Genomic DNA, 20,899 nt, shown 5'->3' on the forward strand with positions numbered 1-20,899 from the left:
AGTTCTGTGTCTCTGATACATATGGGAGTGGGCAAGAAAATGAAAATATATGCAAAAATCTGTTCCATAGACGAAAGAATAAATAAAGTTGTACCCACAAATAAAGGGCTTTTTTTCTTTTTTCTTTTGTCTTTTTTTTGTACTATTAAGGCGTCAAATCTTCCCACCTTTTATCTAAATGAGGCATGTGAGTGCTCGGTGTACTGAGTCCACACTCATATAACATGCACACAGTCAGAGAGACAGATACAGAGTGGAGGAGGCACAGAGTGACAGAGTTTAACAGATGTGCAATGACAGTTGCAGAACTGAGCCAAACTGAGTTAGAGAACCTCCTCCGTTCAAATCAGCAGCTCGTTATTTGACTTCCTGTTACATGAACAACAATAGTGCCACACACATATCCAACCGGTAACTCTAGAAACATGTTTGCTTAAGTAGACTGAAGCTGAACTGAAGGTTGTTTTTAAAAAGAAAGGCGTATTTCTAAAGTGTTTTCTACAATTCAGAGTTAGACCAAGTTGCGTCTTATACAATACCAAAAAATTATCCTAATTTTACCATACAGAAAATGAAATAATTACACAGAACCACAATCTACAGATACAAGAACAACAGCCAGTATCATTAATTTATACACTTAAATGTAATGATATTACCAGTTACGTCACTTTTGCTGTCACAACTATACAATTCCAGAAACAGGAAAATCCGCAACTGACACTGCACTGGAGACTTGTCAAGCAGACATAATGTATAATTGAAGTATACCAGTCCAAATAATTCATAAAGCACTCTACTTGCAGCATCTGATTGCAGAGATAACAATCCTCAGCATCTTCAGCACAGAATTATCACAGGTGGCTGAAGGCCTTAAACCTAATCTCCAGGATGTGACATGCAAATTTGAAGGCTGTTCCTTGGCTTCAGTCAGTCAGTGTGCATCTATCAGTCTATTTCAACATCAAATGTTCTTTATCGTGCAATGTTATCTCATATTTCAAAGGCTGTGGTTGATATGGCATGACTCCAGCCTGATAAGAGCACAAACACCTGCTTGCTCTGCAGGTGTGCAGCTTTGAGAGCCCTTTATATTGGCTTTGGATTGCTTTGCTGCAATATAAGGTTTAATCTCTCTGTTTTTCACCTGCCTCTCCAAATCCTCTCCATGTCTTTTTTCTCATACTGATGTGTAGTAATTTTCTGTAAATCGTAGCACAAAGGACTATGAAAAGCTTTGCAGACAATTTGTGAAAATTGCTTTCAGTTTACGCAGGTTTTTCATGTGTCCTTTTGTCCTTTCATTTTTCTACTCCTTACACATCTTTCTGTACCCTGTGAATGAATGTTTGTGTGTGTGTGTTTGAGTGGCTTTGGAACAAACTACTACCACTATATTCTGTTACGCTCTATGGTCTGTTTCGCTCTGTAGGTTAACCACCACAACAGAGAAATTCACAATTCATGAGGTGCAAATACTCAATTCTCAGTATTCTCTGAGGGCTATTTGAAGGAGGGTGGGGGTGGGGGAGGGGTGGAATGACTCTCATGAATGATGAATACAAAACTGTTCCCAAAATAAAAGTTAATCAATGCTGTAGATGTCTGTTGAACTGAAGGAAAATGTGACACAAGCTGTCTGTAGTCTTTTATAATCTGACACTTTAAATAAGGAAGGCACATACTGGTTTACAGTACAAATAGTGGGAAAATTCTAAGGACCACAGCAAATGGCAGCTAATTTTGGCAATTTTGTGGCCAAACATGAGAAAAGCAATGAGAAGAGATTAAGGGCTGTATCAGACACGACTAATCAAATCAAAAGTTCTCCAGCCCTTTAATTATATAACACTTAGGGGCCTAAATCAATTAAAAAGATGCCAAAATACACCCATGTGAACTTTTGGCAGTTTTGCAGCAGCACTAGGGTGCACTTTGTTACAGGCTGAGCTAAAGAACAGCAAATAGCATTCATGCATATGTCAATCAAGAGAGGTTTCACCAGTCACCAAAATGTCAAACCAAAGCAGGTGAGGAAAAAAAACAATAAACCACTGTCAATTGTTTTCATTACTCCAGGACACTGCGGTGCCTTTAAGTTGGCTTTACTGACTGAGCAGAGGAATCTTAAAGCACAGCAGTGTTTATCATGGATTCATTGTGTTTTAACATCTCTTTCTCAAAAAAAAAAAAAAAAAAAAAAAAACAAATTCTGGAGGGAACTCACTGTTCAAAACTTGATGTTGTGGTTGTCGTTGATAGTCCAAATCGATTTACATCTGATCCTCCCTCTTCAAGAACCTACAAAACCAGAAGAGGGGAAATTAAAGCCCCAACAAATTCACATCAAAATACATTGGTTAGTCATGGCAAATGACCAATTAGTTATATTAGAGATCCTCTTGGTTATAATGGCCCACTTTCTATGGGATAAGTAATCTACTGATTTAGGATACAGCTAATATTTTAAATAGAAATTTCAAAATGAAATGATAAGATTTGAGACAAGCATTCTATCATAGAAATGTAAATGAGGTAATTATATTTTTTTATGCTCTCCACATTAGAAGGAGATGAGTTATATGTAGCTGAAGGCTGTACACTAATTATATTTGAATTTCAGCGGGCAATTGTGAGACAATCCTTGTGTGACTAGGTTTACATCTAAACATACTGAATGCAGAAAAGCTTTCATATGGAGAACCAATTCATCATCAGACATTCATGCCTACCTCATTTAAATAAAAGACATGTCACAACACAACAAAAGCATCTTACAGCCAAATTGGTTTTGTACAACTGAAAGCTGATGGACATTAGGCACACTGTGTCCACATTAGGCTTTGATGCAATCAAGGCAGTGATAGTTTTGTTGCTGGTCTGGCTGGAAATTGGCAGTAATAAGGATGTTTAAAGACATGCAGTGGAGACTATTGACATCCCAGGCCTTTGAGACCAGCCTATAGATTTTTTTTCACTCGATTACCAGCTCCAGTTGCCAATCTGCTATCATTAATAAGGCCGTCTAGTCTTTACAGCCACCATAGAATACAAATGAACTGAACTCTGCAATGATACTTATCATGGAGCAAGCAGTTATGTGCAAGGGCATTTAGAGTAACTTGAACTTTCTCAAATGTCAAATATCCCTGCATTAAAATCATCATGTATGTGCATGCAGTGCATCACAGTAGCACTAACATTAACATCTCCACCCACGCATACTGTACTCATGCATTCAAAGACACAGACACAAGAAAGCACAAACACAAACATAGTACACCGTATGTAGAAATATATTCTTGCTAGGACATGCGTAGGCTTAATGATGAGATAGCACAAGGCAGAGAGTGAATCCATTCAGTTTGACACATGTTTTATTATTCCTCCATTATGCAACCATTGCTAAATGTCATGTAAATGCTTCAATGAATTTCAATTTACCATAAAGCCACTAAGCCCCAATTTGTACTTTGAGTTGATAAAGTGAAATTGAGGGATGAGAAAAAGTGGCACGGTAGAGAGGAGACACTGCATGGGACACTTCCCTGAGAGTAGTATTATCCAACCATGAATACAGAATGTCACTAACGGTAAGGGAAAAAAGTCATTTGTCGGCTGTATCAAGACTCAGAGAGTAATTAATGTAGAAACAGCAGTATTCTGATTAGCCTTGCTGAACAAGTACAAGATAGGAAGTCTCCAAATCTGTGTTGATTAAACACTGAAACATTCACGGCAGTTCAGGGAACAAAATCTGCATCTGTTAATGTTGGAGCTTACAGTCTGACCAGTTATCATAATTTCATATACTGATGAAACTCTTTACGGAATAGTATGCAAATGAATCCAGTCCACAGCCCGTCACATTTTAAGCTAATTAAATGACTTTGCTTATCCAAAGACATAGACAAATGCTGAGAGGGATCACACCACAAGGTAAATACTCTTATGTGACCCAGTTTTTACTACAGCAACTAACCACAAAGTATTGTGGCTATACCTGGACACTAAGGACTTTACGCTTGTTGACTGAGTTGAGTTAAGCACCATATATGCAATGATCTGCCGTGTGTTAGACCTCTTTGGTAAGAATTACAGAAAAAAGTCTAAACTGTTCTGGCAGGCCAGTCATCCCAGATTGTGATTCTGGCCAGATCTCATCGAAGAAAGATAATATATGACTACGTATTAAGCACGGTGACACTGAGCTCAATGCTCAGAATGCAGACAGTGAAAACATTAACACGTGATGTTTAGCAGGATATATTTATTATATTCCTTATCGTAGTTTTGCATGTTAGCATGCTAACATTTTCAAATTAGTAGACAGAAAGACAAAGGACGGCTGAGGCAGATGGGAAAGTCATTAGTTTTGTAGGTATTCATGAGCCAAAATGTCAGATAAATTGTATTTCTGACTCAATGATGGAACGTGAAGGGATCTGTACAACATTTCATGGCAATCATCCAGTAGTTATTGAGATATTTCTGTCTTGGCCAAAGTGGTGGACCAACTGACTGATTGATACATTGCAATCCCTAGAGTCACTCCACTTACGTGTAATAAGTACTTCCTGAATAAACCTAACTTGAGGACTATATATATTATTGATGAGTACTAGAGAACATACGTGGATATGCTATATTAACAAATCCTTAGGTAAAGATTCATTTAGAAATATCTTTGAATTGACATACTGACCACTTTCTTCATGAGTCATTCCAGATAAACTCTGACTTTTCTACACTATGAATATGTACGAGTGTGGGCTAATGGTACTGGTGCTGAGTTATGCATAAAAATATGGCCAATTAAAGACAAGATGAAGGACTCTCTTGGTACATTGAGTAAGCAATGTGTGTAATATCCACCCAGGGTAAAATTACAAGGCAAACAAAAGCTGAAAAAAATGTGTTGACTTGAATTGTTGAAAAAGTGTGTCTTGTTGAATTGGTTGTGTCAGCAAGAGTAAGATTGACCATGCTCTTGCCCTTTTGGAGAGAAATAAGGAAGAGGCCAGAATCTAAATCTGGATGTGTAATACTTGACCCTGCACCCCAACAGAACTGATGTCTAAATCAATTTGGCAGATGAAGAATGAAAGTAAGCAGCACTCATACTAAGAGGTTTTTGGTAAGTTAAATTCCACATAAAGCTTCCCGGCTCTGTATCCTTGAGATGTGTTTAATATTCATTTACGTAAAAAGTTCAATTCATCATCAGGTTAAGAAAAGGTTGGAAGTATTACTGCTCGTGTTTGACTCATTTGACTGTCTTTCATTAGAGCCAGAAAGCAGTGCCAGCTGGCCAGTGCCTGCTACCTGGCTGTTCATTTTACTGTCATTTCATCCCAGACACTAAATGAGCATGAGTTCAAATTTCAGTAACAGCAATTACTAAGGAACAATTAGTCCAATTAGAGGATGAAATATTTGGCACGATGAAATGTAAATGGATAATGATATGAAGCTCGACTGCAGAAATATCATAGCGACACAATTGAAACAAGATATACTTGCATCATAGTGCAGAGTATTTACAGATAACAGGCTGATTTGAGAGTTGTCATCGTCTTGAAATGAAACATCATCTAACCAGAAGTGCAAAAAGCATAAAAAGCAGAGTAATGTACATCTCGACATGTACAGATAACAGTGAAGGGTATATAAGACTGCTAATTAACAGTATGAACAGTATTAAGAGTATGAACAGAGTGAACTGATTGCACTAAGGTATAAGTGTAAATAAACAGTGCAAGTAATGCTTGTAGTAGACATTATATACAGAATAAACAGCAGGAAAAGAGTATGGTATATTACAGTGTAGATATGTACTGTATAGACAGTTGTATAAATATGAATACACAACAAGTCAGATATATACAGTATGAACAGTGGTATAACTATGTATGTATTCCTGATCCTGCTGGTTCTGCAAAGTGCAAGCCTCTGTGACTGGACTGAGAGGTGTCTCTGATGATGCTGCGTGCCTCCGCCTGTGCTGGACAGCCTCAATGGTGGGTGTAGAATCTGTGATGCATTGGGAAACTTTCTGCACCCTCTGCAGTGCTTTCCAGTATAGAGACAGAGCAATTGCTGAACTATAATGCGATGCAGTTGGTAAGATTGCTCTCCATGGTGCAGCAGTAGAAGTTCACCACAACCTGAGAAGACACGTGGCTAAGAGGAGATGCTTGTGAGCACTCTTGACCCAAACTGTGATCCAAGCGAGATCCTTGGTGATGTGGACATCCAGAAACTTGAGGCTGGAAACGCTCTCAACCCTATCCTGTTTACACAGCTGGGGCTTTGTGTGCCACCTTTGGTCATTCTGAAGTCCACAATGATCCCTTTGATCTTCTTGATTTTGAGGTCCAGGCTGTAACTGGTGCATCATGTGGCCAGGTACTGGACCTCCCTGTCGGCCAACTCATCATTGTCACTGATGAGGCCAACTACCATTGTGTCATCTTGACAGTGGTGTTAGAACCAGGTGTGAGGTCATAGGTGAAAGAGGTGTGGTTATCTAACCTAATAGATGGGGGTGCAGAGGATGGTGTTGATGTCGAGGTCACTGAGTTTGGTGATCAGATTGGATGGGATGATAGCATTGAATGCTGAACTAAAGTCAATCAACAGCATTCTCACACAGCTGTTGCTGTTGTCGAGCTGAGAGGCAGTACTGTGGATATGTGCTGCAGTCACAGCAGTTACTGCTAACTCTCTGGACAGATAGAAAGGTCTACATTTAACCATGAGATACTCTAGATTAGTCCTGCTGTGACTCTGGATTTTTAGCAGTGTCAATGCACCAAGTTTTGTTCATATAAACGCTCAACCCCCCACCTTTGGTCTAACTGCTGTCATCAGCTGTTCTATCTGTCTGGAGGACTTAGCATTCTGTTAGCTGTCGATCCACCTTTCTGTGAAAATCGTGATGCTTCAGTTGATAATCCATTTGTGGGAGATGATCCATAGTCACTTTAATTTTGTTTATTTTATTAATATTCTTTTTTTGTGTGTGTTATCATTATTGTGAATGATTATAAATTACCACAATACCTTTTACCTTAATATTCTGTCTTTACGATGACTTTGTAACATCTGTCCAGGGACTACAGATGAAAAATAGCCTCTTGGCTAACTCTGGCACATTTACAGCAATGGTTGTTAATGTGCACTGTCTCTGTTAAATAGATAAGGAAATAAATAAAATTCAAACATTCCCTGGAGACCCTGGCCTTAATCATAACCACTACATGCTTAAACTTAACCTCAACCCTTAAACGTCTAGTCTTGAAGGCTAAAATTCAATGATTCACATTGCAGGCACTTGCACACTCAATGTGACTGTGTGAGCAACAATGTTATGTTGTTGTGGCAGAAAAATGTTAAATTAACTGAAGCCTTCCAGTCAAGTCAAAGAATGTCAGTCGCAGTTCAGTCTCAGAATGTTGTTACTGATCCACAGATGGTCAAGGAGGTTTATCTATTCATGTCATTTTGTCCAGCAGAAATACACTTGTGTATTATCGTACACATAGATCTGCAAGTTGTCTCACCTCACCAAATTGAAGCATGTGCTGACTGAGAAGTAATTAATTTACAAAATGACTTACTGTTTGAGCTTCATTTTCATAATAAAACTTTCCCATGAACCTCCATTTAAAACCAGACCATTATTAGGTTTGTTTGCCCTCAGGTATACAGGAGCACAACCATCTACTTAATTGGACTATGGCACTCGAAAATGCCTTACAGCGCTGTAGGGTATACGAAGCATATGAAGAGTCCCTTCAAAATGAACAGTCAATGTCCATTTTGAAATGAGGTGCCCTGTCTTTGTATGAAAATCATTTGTATGTAAGTATTAGACATGTTTTACTCGGTACCAGCTAAGGGTGCCCTTCAATGTAGTTTTACAGAGGCAGCTGTAGGCAGAGAAGTATAGATGTCTGGAACTAATGTAGTGAGATTTGTCTCAAATGTAGAAGAAAATAATGAAACCGAATATAAAAAATGTACAAAAATCCAAAAGCTCGTGAAGGCTGTAGTCATGGCACAGTGGTGATTTATAGTGGAATGAAAGCCTTGGGGTGTCAGCAACAAACTTTGCAACAACCATGCTTTCACCCAGGTGTGTCTGGATATGTGTTCCCGGTGCATATTCATGTCTCTCACCGTGAAATTAGCAGCAAGCTTCATAATTTTAGACTAAAAAAAAAGTTTAGCTTTATATCGTATGGTCAGGAAAGATACGTAGAGGAAAGGTGGCGGTTTCTAGAACGGTGATTGGAGTTTTCAGCTCTGAGTGCTCCTACCACCATAGGAAGAAGCACTTGAGCACCATTGCCTCCTACAGACCCTGATATTTCTCCAAATGCCTATATTTCTCATTGTTGATGTTGCTGAGCCACATGGGACTGCCACTTCCATCATCACTGCTTTCTGTTGCTTCGCCATTACCACAATGCCTGTTTGGTTGGCCAGTACTTGTTTATCTGTCTGGATCAGCAGGTCCCAAAGGATCTTACCTCTGCTTTTCTCAACCAACAGGGGCTGACTTGGGTCCTAATAGCTATATATTTAGCTGGTACCATAGATAAGGTGTAGACTCATACCTCTAGCACAATATATACATACAGATTTCAATATACTGCTCCTCAGAGAGATAAAGCCTGCAATATCTAAAAGAGGTCTTCAGTTTTGGTCATAGAACTACAATTAGTGTGTATCCTTTGTCTGTAATTCGTTTCTAGTCACATTTGCTTTTGAGTATGGAAATGACATTCCAACTTGAAGTCACTGTGCTGGGAAGAGTGAAAAAATAGGAGAGCAGAGAGCAAGCACATTATATGTAATGAGAACAAGCAAAGCAATCATGGAAAAATAGAGAACTGAGGGAGTTAATGCTGGTGTGACTGAGGTATTTTTAGAGACATTGTGCACATGAACATCCATCACTGATTCTCACTGTGGGAGTGGTTGCAGTGTGTATGGTGGGAGACATAGCAGTGGAGAGAATGGAGAGGGGAGCAAAAATGGTTCTTTTCTGTCAGAGGAAGTCCATGTGCTCTTCCCAAAATGAATTTCATCCCATATACATGCGTAAATCTCGTCAGCCCCCCATCTCTCTCTTGGCGGGAAAAGCCGTTCAGAAAGACAGCTGAGATAAATCAGCATGTGGGGCCCGATGTAGCCTGTGTGGGCTGGGACGAGATGAAGCCACTGCAAGCGGCCTCTGGCTTTAATGATGTGCAGTGAGCCAGTGGAGGCGTGTAAATCTGCAGTTGGCATCTCATTCTCTGCAGCCTCAATTCCTCCCCAACCTCTGAGATATCTCTGTCAAAGTCACCTCTGTGCACCTGTGTCAGTTTCAGGTGTAACAATCCCTACAGTAGGTTAGTAAATACAGTAGGTTAGTAAATACAGTAGCAAGTTGTACAGATGGCCAGAAATTGCTGCCCGAGGTTATGACCTCACATAAATTCATGAATAAATGATGTTACTTTGTTACAACAGAGGTATGTCTACTAAAATAATAGCCTGCATTGCAGGAGTTAACATGCTTTCTCGAAACACTTAAAAAAAAACCTCAGGAGGCAGTTAATCTAGTTCCATCTAGGGAACAGCATGGGTGTGGTAAATCATTAAACACAACAAACAGTTGCCAGTGGCATACATCAAACTTAAGTTAAAACATCCCTGAGAAAAATAAATAAATAAATAAAATGCTATCCCCTGAAATAAAAATGGGAGGTAAACACACTGACTTTAATTGAAACAAATGAAAATGATGATGTACAGGACACAGTAATGTAATTGGGACTGTCATCACAAAAGCCTCAAACCATAATGAAGTCATTAATCATGTGAAGAGGTCAGATCTTTCCAATAAGCACTATGTTTTCGTGATTGCTTATTGAGGCGTTTTCCAAAATTTTGTAACCCTGTGATCAATTATGTCACGCAGGCAAATGCCAATATTCCTTTGTTGTAATAAAGTATAAGAGATTTGTTTATAGATTTGAAAATAATTAAAGGCTGGAGGTCATTGATTTGTCAACACTAGAACACAGAACAGGATGTAACGCATGTATGTTTAAAGTATGGGAAAGATTGCATGTGTTGGCTCTGGAAAGAATGACATCACCAACTTTTAAATTGTCAACAAGAAAAGTCCCATATATTCATCTATTAATACATCCATCCATCATCTATCACTGCTGTGTAACTGCTTTAACAGCTATCCAAGCATGACCTCAGTGAAAGGCTTCATGAACAGGTTGGCAGTCTGTTGCAGACCTGGCATATTGACAGACAAGCACACTGACTCTCATTTCACATCTATGGGTTACTTACTGTGTCCACTTCACCTGGCCTGGACAGCCACACAAACATGGGGAGCGCTTTCAAACTTCACACCATCTCACAAACTCAGACATTAGTGAGACTGCCTTTTCCTTTTCCTTTTGACTCTGCGTCTTGTTGCTTTCAACACTAGCTGTCAGTGTTAAAGGGTGCTATTAAATGTTTAATTTCAAGCAAGGCTGTTCTCATCAGAAACACAGCCGCATTTGTTGTTTGTCTGAATGCGTAAAATAACCATATGCTCACATCTTACGAGCAGCCTCTTGTGTGAATAATGACTATTCTGTCTCACTAGAAATGGTGGAAGTAGTGTGACATTCTGTGTCCTCGGGTTTTTTTGAACATATAGGCAGCCATGTGCCGCCTTTGTGTTTCCGAATGTTTGCTTATCCATATTAAAAAAAATTACTTTGTTGCCATACCTGGTAATGTAGTGCGTTTACCAATAAGGCAAACAACCACGTACGCAGTGTTATCTCCTGCAAACAGAGGCCTTTTACAGTGTGTAATACCAGGCAACTCAGCACTGCAACACAATTGCACAATGCAATTCAGATGCCAGTACAATTTGAGGCCTTGTAATTATAAGGTTCTGTGTGTGATCTGAATGGGTTTGTGATATTGAGTTATAAAGTTTTAATATTCAATCAAATTCATATGCAGTGAAATTCTCTTTCTTTGTTCAAAATTACAGGTAGCTCACAATATAAAATATCAAAATGCAATCACATTTTAAATGGGGTTAGAGCAGGTTATAGAACTTTCTAATACTGAAAACTCATTTAAGGTTTGGAATCGTGAGGTAATTTCTTGTAAGACATCACTGAAAGCAACGATTTTAAAGGAAAAATTGACTCTGGCACAGTTTTGATTAAAACTAATATTAAATTTTGCATTCTGATACAAGATAGGTGATAGATGTTTGGGAACTCTCCAAAATGTGTGTTCCTTTTTCTGTTGGCTACCACTCGGTCATGAGTGCTAAACCCCAAGAAGTCACAGCAGCAGACGATCCACCCACTCACACATTGAATGAAAAGAGTAGGTGGAATGGTGCGGTCTTATGCTTTTGAGAGAACATGGCAGGATATGTTGACATAATATTCTTGACCTTGTACTTTCACACAGGGTCTGCTGAGGATCCAGGGAGTATAACTGTAATTTAGATGCCTAACATTTTGTTTTCTCTCATCTTTTTCTTCAGCCTCCAGGACCATTTGAGTGTGGTCAGCAGTGCACAAGGGGCAAGGCTGTTTGGACTGATTCCTCTACAGTATCATGTTTCAGTTTTCTAAAGCTCGTACTTCAGTACTGTCTGATTGTGGCTCTTTCATCAGAATCAGAATAAGAATACTTAATTGATCCCAGACGGCAATTGGATCACTTGCAGTTGCTCCTATTGTTGTTATTGTAATTACACAGAAAAAGGAAATATGTAGAGAATCTGTAACAATATGTACACTGTACAACAATGTGAAACCCTAAATAATAAGAGAATAGAATAAATAGCAACTGTGCATAAAGAAATATATCTGCAGCATTCCAAATCAAGTATCAAGAACAATAGAATACTACTACTGCTAATACTACAATAATACCCATAATAATAACATATAGTAATATATCCTTTCTGATATGTCCTTATAACTTGTTTAAAACTCTTCTGCAATGTTAAAGAAAAGATGTAACACGGTACTGCACATAGAATACAACCACAAACTCTTTATATTTTGTATCCTCTGAAATCCTTTTATTGGAGGCCATACGTCCAGTGGAAGAAATCAACACTTCAATAAACGACAGTGCTAAAGGTAAGAAAACTATTTATTTGCAAAAGTTTTGGGGAGGCTCGGCTTTTCAGTACCTGTTCTCCTGAGGGTACCTACCAAAATGAGCTCAACTCTCCATAGAATTCACCTCCAGACACGGGGCTAAGAGCTACATTCGTCTCTAGTGGACAAGCTTGCCTGTAATTGAATTGGCCTCAACACCGTACTGGAGGAATAGGTTGTGATGTGTTTATTTATTTTTGGGCATAACCCAGAGAATTTACCATGCAGTGCATTTTTTTTTTCAGGCCAGAAAATGCTCCAGTGCTTTTGAGGAATGAACAGATTGTCAGCATTGTCAAAACAGTGGTTATCTTTCTCATGCTGCATGTGACCAGACATTGTTCACTGATTTAATGCCCTGGGTCAAATGCATCCATTTATATGGGTTATTCATAAATGTTAAGGGATGGCGGTGATCTATATAGGCACACACTGTGTTATTCAATTTTTACCCATGTGTTAGTGAAAAGGTGCATTTGTTAGAGAATTACATTCAAGTTTCTTGTAATGTAATACTGCCAGATGAAGACAAGATAGCCATTTGAAGAATAAGGCAAAGTGGACTGGAGGGGAGTTGTGGCACGTGTTTTTATTTCACTGAACTTGCACTGAAGCTTGCACAGATCTGCAGCTCACTGTGTGTGTGCTCTCAAACTCAGAAATCATAACATCCATTTATAGAAATGGTTCCCTTAAGTAATTCCTACAAGTCCAAAGACGCGTAAGTCAGGTGAATTGCTGGTAGGTGTTAGTGTGAATTTACCCGCGGATATGAGAGTGAATGTGGTTTTCCACGTATGAAACCTGCGATAGAGTGGCGACCAGGTGTGTTTCCATTCCTCTCACTGAGCAGTGCACGCTGGGCCCCCATTGTGGCCCTGAAGGAATGAAGTGCAGAAAATTGATGAATGGTTGGAATGGCAAGGAAACAAGAGAAGTTCATTACATCAGGACAACAAAACAACGAAAAGGAGATTATTTAAATTTTACTTTCATGAAAAGATATATTGGATTGTACTGTATATCTCTTAAATCCAGTTTCCAAAGCTTATTGAATTGCATTTGTGTACACAGCAGCACTAAGCAGATTTGGAGAGAACCACAGAACTACATAAACATGCTGCACCGCCTGAACCCAAATACCTCTTCAGATTTCACTTACTGAGTCCCCTGTAGTGTTGTTAGGTGCACAATGAAGTGCCCAATTAAATCACTGCTGTTTAACTGCCAGCATATTTGTCTTTCTAACCAAATTGAGACAAAGCAGAAAAGATGTTTGACAGGATTGTTTCTCTCTTTGAAAGTGTAACCTCAAAGGAGAGATCTGACACGAACAGGAATACTGCAAACAGCTGGAAGAATGATAGAAAATGAAGTAATGGACTGAAATTCAAACAGCAAGGCGGAATACGGGGTGGTACGAATGCAAACATTTTCACTGTCACATCTTCTTGCTCTCAGAATGTGGCTGTTAAGCTTGAACAGATTTGCTGAAGCCAAGTAGTTATGAAGAGAACGAAATAACAGATCAGCGAGACTTACCATTCAACATGCAGAGTAATATTTTTTTAACTACTAAAAACTGAACAAATATTCACATCGTAACCTAACCTGTAAGAATAAAGCTGAGGATTTGTGATAAGCAATTCTGCATAAGGAGACATGGAATTAATAACGCTGCAACAACCCAAAGCAAACATGATCTATACATGTAGAACAACACTGACACAAACACCTCAGTATTCCTCAAAGTCAGAGAGCTTAGTGAAAGAGCTATTGGAAATGTCTCACCTAGGATGCCCACATACTGCAACAAACTCTCCCAAACACTTTAATAATCTCAAAATCAAGAGAGAAGATCTTCACCAGTAGCCTGTCCTATTAATGATCCGGGCTAAACGTACTGTATGTCTACCTTTAACTGTATCGACTCAACTTTGTTCTGCATCAGAGCACACACACACACACACACACACACACACACTAGTCACCAACAAGCTAATAAGATAGACAGTGATATCAGAGCAAAAAATCATTACCATCCAGCTGTAGATCAGCTGCTATTTCCTGCCAAAGTTTCTCTCATTCGTATCGGTTGTGATAGGAGGAGGGGGAAACATCAAAGAGCTTGACCAACCGGCCTCCATATTTTCTGTCCACATGATGTGTTGTGTTGTCACGGCACATTCATACGTTCTGTTTGCCTTTTCACACAGACGCAGTGAGAAAAAAGGCATAGATGTTGGCCAGTCGACTTGTGGTTCTGCTTGAACTGTGCGAGAGCCTGACGACGGCCGACCAAAACTTCTGACATGTCAGGAATTTATCAGAACATCTGACAACCAGTCAGAAGCAGCTGATCTGGCTACGATTGGTCCTCGCTCCCTCCTCTACACTGCAGGGCAAACGATGCCCGATGAAGCTGAAAGTCAGCCTGACTCTGAAATGAGTTGTGCCGCTCAAAAATTAGGTCAGAAACAGACTCAAAACATAGAGTGTATGTCCATCTTAGCGGGGTTCTTTTTGCAATTCAGCTGCAATAAAAAAAAAACTTGTACATGAAAGTAAATAGAAACTGAGAGTACCTGAGCGTCGTGGAGCTGTGCTTAGCTTGCAGCTGCTTTGAAGTAGAGCTCTTCACAGCTGACACACACTTATTACCAAGACACAGTTTGAATTTCAGTGTCATGGTCTTGTCCCTTTCACCCACCCAATTCAAAAAACTTCCACGACATACAGAGTATCCTCACCACCATCTTGCATGCTGAGCTACACATGCGCACTGACGCTACGGCAAGCTTGGATACCTTCCACTGGTGCATAACAGGAAAGAAACCGGAACAGCAGGAATGCATCAGGGAATTTCTACTACTTTCTACTTTCTCTCTGCATCCCTACAACAGAAAAGTAATCTGAGTACTTTCCGACACAGCTGCTAAAGAGACGTAGTGTACTTTAAAGTCAAAAGCTCCTTGTACTTGCTTTTGAAGATCCAGCTGACTGCATTTAATTTATACTACAAAGCTTTATTGGAGTTTGTTGTTTCACCTTTATGATCGTCATACATACATGTTGCTAAGTGTTTCAATTTAACTCACCATCCAATTCAGGGCACATATTATGGTAAGATCTATCTGCAGTGCAGTACACTCATTCCCACCCCTCTGAGGAGGGTTATAAGGGCTATACAAATGCAGCTGTATTGACTTTACACTTGAGAACTCTCTGTTGGGTCTCCCTGAGCTTCTATTGTTGACTTTTTTCTGCATTTTGAAACTGAATGCAGGTATATAAAAGGATTAGTTAATATGCTTAATGCATTTGAGACTTTTCTGAACACTTACTGTGAAACTGGACTGTATAAGCCTGTTGTTTGTTCCCAGCCCTGCGATCAGTACTGCCTCCCCGTGTGCCTGGGCGTTCCTTTTGATCGGTCTGCTGGTAATTCCTAGATCCTGGCTTGTGACCAAAGGTGACCGTGCCTTTGCAGTTAGAGCCCTCAGACTGTGGAACACTCTGCCTATTGAGATCAGACGGGGTACATCATTAGTGTCTTTCAGATCCCCTCTTTTTATAGGAGAGCGTTAATGAATATTTAATGCGTTGCTGGGTTTTATTATCGCACTCTTGCCATTTTCAGTTTTTTAGCTTTATTTTGTCCCAGTAACTTGTGATGCCCGTGTTGTTTTATTTGTTTTTGTTTTTATCTGCAGTTTTTTTTTTTTTTCTTGTAAAGCACTTTGTAACCTCATTAAGAAAAGTGCTGTATAAATAACATTAATTATTATATACTGAAGGACTGCCAACATTAGTGTCCAAAAAAAAAAAGAAAGAATAACAAAAACCCCTGTGTTGACCCAGAATCAATCAGAGCAGTTATTTATCACTTATACTTAATAATCCCCCTTAATTGGATATAGGAGAAACTGGGTTGCAATGCTCTCTCTCTCATCTTGTGGGTTTTTATGCTTACTTTCACAAAATTGACTAAAGCTTACGAGCTCGTATAAAATACAAGATGTATGACGCAGTGCCTATCAAGGACAAATGGTATTATATTTTGCGCTCCAAGGCTGTTTTTTCTTAAAGGTTTAAGAAATATTCTAAACAGAGATTGGTTCTGCCTTCTGTTCTTTGTTTTCTAATGTTTCCCTGACAAACATGCAAAAAGAAGCAAACACAGAAACAGGTGAGGAGCCTCATATCTATATGAGGCACATCTAATCCAGCTGTTTTTAGCTATGTGCGCTTATCGCAAGTCACAGAGTGGAGTTGGCAGACAAAGCCACAGTTGTATGTTGATGCAGATGAAAGTCTTCGCCTTGCATGGCTCTTACTGCTGTGTTGTGTCTTACTGAGTTATTGTGTGCAGTCTGCCTCTGGTGAATCTCCTGAGGTCCGGTGTAAGTGCAGCGCATAAGCTGGACATTCTCGAAAATACAACCTGATCTATGGGGGACGTGCTCAGCATAAGAGGACTTGGATGTGAGACTTAGTTATGATGAGTCAGTTTATTTCCAGGTGTCAGAGATATTAACACTTCTGTGAAATGGCAGACATTTAAGTCCTGAAACTCCAAAATTAAAGCTGCGAAAATATCACTTGGTATTTGAGTAAACATTCTCCTCTCAAAAACTATTATGAAGTTGTTTTCAAAGCAGGCTCACTTTACCAATTCCTTTGATACCTGTAATTAAAGATCAGTATTTTAATTTAAATCTTGAGTGAGTTCCCACTTTGCAAACTTATAAAAATAAAAACATCCCACAAGGCATTAAGTCCTCTGAATGTGCAGTGATTCTGTGGCAAAAAAATATAAACTGGGTAAATATAGCAACTTTATCTAATCCTGTACAATTTAAGGTCACCATTAAAGTGGTAGCAGCCTTGATTTATGCAGAGATGAGGCTGGCACTCTCAAAGTGTAGTTCTGCCTGAATGCAATATTGAGCAAAAACAGGAAAGACACAAGAGTGATGCTAAAGGTAGGCAATGTAAAAGCACTATAATTAGAAATAATTAATTTTTCAAGCTGTGGGAAAGTGATGATGTGCAGCGTGTACAGTTTCAAAACAGTTTGGGCACAGAGATCACACGTAATTTTATGACAATCAGAATGGTTATTGCAAGAAGTTTCACATACTGACAGGGATAAAGAGAAAGACAAGAGGAGTGCAACGGTGATGACACATGCTTTGGCAATCACAAGCAGTGAGCAATGGCTCATCTAAGACTGCTGATATGTTACACCTGTGTCAGTCTCCATTAGTGTAATTAGAGTTCAGCCAGCAGTCCAGAATGAGGAAGGAAAAGATGGCAGCACAATACTGACGTTTATAATGACAATATTAGTATGTCTGTCTGAGGCAGAGAAAGTGAGAAATACACCAAGTTGAAGAGAGTGGATTTTATTAACATTCATAAAGCAGGTGTTTGTCGTTTTCAACAAGCCGCCATAAATAAAAAACCGAGTAGGTCGATTGCCAATGACTCCCAAAACGACATGCATCAATGGTAGTGTTTGACGTACCAGGCCTTCATTGTACCAGGCCTTCAACCTCATGTGGTTACATTGTGAAACGGTCAGTTTCTTTAGGTTTCAGTTCAACCATACCAGCTCTTCAATCTCCACATGATGAGTGTTGTGAACCTGTTGATTAGATTTACACCCTAAAAGCACTTGGTCAGCTTTAATCAACACAGCTACTAGGTTAGATTTCGGAAAAAAAACATGGTTTGTGTTAAATTAAGCATGTTGCTGTTACATACAGGGTGTAACTTAAGTCAACTTTTGGTTTCACATGGGTTTTCACATGTCTCCCTGGTAAAAGTCCTGATCTTGTTTCACCCATCCATCCCACCCTGTCCATTTGCAGACTCTTGCTGTTTTGAGTACCCATATGACTTTCTCCTTTGCTCCGATCCTAATTAGTCCATAGGCCATATGGCCACTATGGCCGTTTCTTTTAATGAGGACTGGCTGGTAGTTTAGAGTGTCTCACTTGAGTGACACACTGCTTCAGGCATCACTGTCATGCTTTGTGTCGGATGGCTTTAAACCTTTTATTGACCACAGTTCAACTTGGGTCTGACTGCTCACAGTGTATTTCAGTTGAATTTATGCCTCCATAGAACAGGTGGTCTATGCAACATAGTCTGGATCAAAGCAGAAACTGCAATTCCAGTGAAATCATACATTTTGTTACAAGGAATGGCATCGACAGAACACAAAGTACTACTTCATGCAAAGGCTACACGTTTCTTTGTAATGGATGAGGGGAAATAAACGAGGAGTTAATATTCTAGTAGGGTGACCAGAACTTCCAACGACAGTCCCCAGGTTTGGTGCTTTGTCTTTGGCTGGCAGGGTCCCCAGAGAAGTTTTGCCCTCTCTGCATGGCATTAGCATCAAGGAAGGAACTACAAATGTATTACTGCAGTTCTGTATCATGCATTCTTTTTCATCTTTACTCCAAAATGAAGGTGTTATGTTTTCAGTTGACAAAGAAACACCTTCATGACACCTGAGGGGTGTACTACGAAGCAAGATTAATGGGTTAGCAAGGTATGTTAAGCCTAAAGCCAGAGTTTTCAATGTCACCAAGGTGGCTCTTTTAACCTGGCTAGATTGCCATGTTAACTTATACTGCATACCTAACCTGCTCTGGAGGAGAATATATTCAGAGTAAAAATTAAATTCACTATAAAAGCATCCCCCTTTCACTAATCCTTTTTCCTGACGACATTCTCTATGAGCAATATATTCTCAGCTGAGGGAATATGTTATATATGCAAACTTGCTGAACCATATCTTAGTAATGTCACTGACAGAAGCTGTACAGAGCAGTACAAACTATATGCAATGCGTTATGGGTTTTTTTTGCAATGGGAACCACAATGCATCCAGAAAATCATTTTTTCATTTGCTTCAGGTAATGTAAAACTTTACATGGCATATCTTCCATACAATAAAATAATCGTGAAGGCGTAAAAACTACTTTGGATTATGTCTTGATGTTTGGTCCTGAATTGCTGCCAAGTCCATTTTACACTGCTGATAACACAGAACACCAATTAGAGAATAGATTAGTCTATTGGTATTCATCACAGATAATATTCAATCAGTAAAAATCATTTCACATTGATGTGGCCAAAAACTGAGTGATTTCCACGTATCCTTCATTATGGGATGTGTCAGACCTAAATGCAGACATTACCTCTGATTGGGGTTTTAGGTTTGTGGTGGCAACTCACGCAAAGAAAGCCTGGTAATGTCGATCTTGCTCTTTGGTATATCCCCCTGAATTCTTACACCTCTTCAGTGGTTGCTCGTTTTTCAGAATTCCCTTGATATAAAAGTAGATGTGGCTCGGTCTTAAAAATTGGATGAAAAAGTAAGTGCTTTTATGAGTCAGTGATAGATTCTGAAAACTGACATAGCATATTAACATGTTACGTTTATGTATTTATTTTCCTAATTGGCGAGGGAGCCCTTAAAACACTTAAAGGCACACTGCAAGACAGCATGCATCTAATGTGGTACATCTCTTAAGTCAAAAGGCAATGCTACCATTCAGAAATATCAACCCATCCTGATACTTCTTGCTGTTGCATTTTGATAATGATATCACTGTTGTCTGTGGCCCACACTTCCAGCGCTGATGAATGAACCAAAACACACTACTATGTAGAAAACAAGAGTAGGCAAGGATCAGGTGGCACCATGAGTCAGGCAGCAGCTCTGTGCATTCACTGCTTGTTGATATACAGTATATATATACACAGTATATACACAAGCAACAATGAAGTTCAATGATCAGCTTGGAAACACAGTCTCTCAATAGAATACAGATACTATTGAAATGTTTGGTGAACCAAACATCAAACAGTCACAGGCAAACAAAGATCCAGGAAGTGCAAAGCAAGACTCGTGGTCAGAGACAAAAGGTTGAGATATTTATCGGCGAACAGGAGAACAGACGTTTGGGTCAAAGGCAGGCAGGTTCGATCAGTACAACAGCGATTGCAGGAGAGTCATGCATGGAAACAAAGAGGAGCCTGGCCCTGAGTGAGTGTGGGAGAGCAGCTTAAATACTTGACTAATTGGGAATGAATCTCAGGTGTGTGATCAGGTGAGTGTGCAGGTAGGCCTGGCTGGCAGGGCAGTGAGAGGGGGAAAGTACTGACTGAGTATGTGAACAGATGCTTCAGTTGGCCACCTTTTATGTGTATTAATTTATTTATTAATCTGCTACATTTTGACATTATAACATCCAGATTAATTCCAGCCATAAAATGAAAGTTTAGGCAAATTAAGAGTGATGACATTCAGTAAAGGATGGTAGTTTTCTCCATGTTACAGAATGGATGGGGTCATTTTGAATTCTTGTCAGCAACAGTGTACCCCAATGATAATACATTTTCTTGGTAGAAATCTTAAAAACTTCCAGAGAAACTCATGAAGACAGTCCTGCAACATAATCCTCCTCTACTGCCCATTCAGATTCTCTGTAAGGTTCGCAAAAATTAATAAAGGCACTGTTTCTGTGTCCGCTGATTGTGTGCCTCGTGTTCGACCTGAGTACATGTGCCTCAAAAATTCTTGCGCTTGGTGCCTTTATCACCCCACCAGTTGTGGCTTATCCTTCTACCATGGACTGTTAGGACAATCTGTGTCCACTGCTCCATGTATA

The 20,899-nt window shown here is 39.4% G+C and overlaps 1 protein-coding gene across 2 annotated transcripts in view; it reads right to left on the minus strand.

The window, feature by feature from the left end:
- The window catches only part of lrrc4ca (leucine rich repeat containing 4C, genome duplicate a), a 162,119-nt gene that overhangs the window by 97,859 nt on the left and 43,361 nt on the right, over positions 1-20,899 (minus strand). For both annotated transcript variants that reach the window (XM_076733482.1, XM_076733483.1), the window contains exon 2: positions 2,228-2,301. The gene's annotated coding sequence lies outside the window, so the exon portion shown is untranslated. The remainder of the gene's footprint in view (positions 1-2,227; positions 2,302-20,899) is intronic.

The sequence above is a fragment of the Chaetodon auriga genome, chromosome 6 (genome assembly GCF_051107435.1).
Source record: "Chaetodon auriga isolate fChaAug3 chromosome 6, fChaAug3.hap1, whole genome shotgun sequence".
In the NCBI taxonomy this organism is placed as follows: domain Eukaryota; kingdom Metazoa; phylum Chordata; class Actinopteri; order Chaetodontiformes; family Chaetodontidae; genus Chaetodon; species Chaetodon auriga.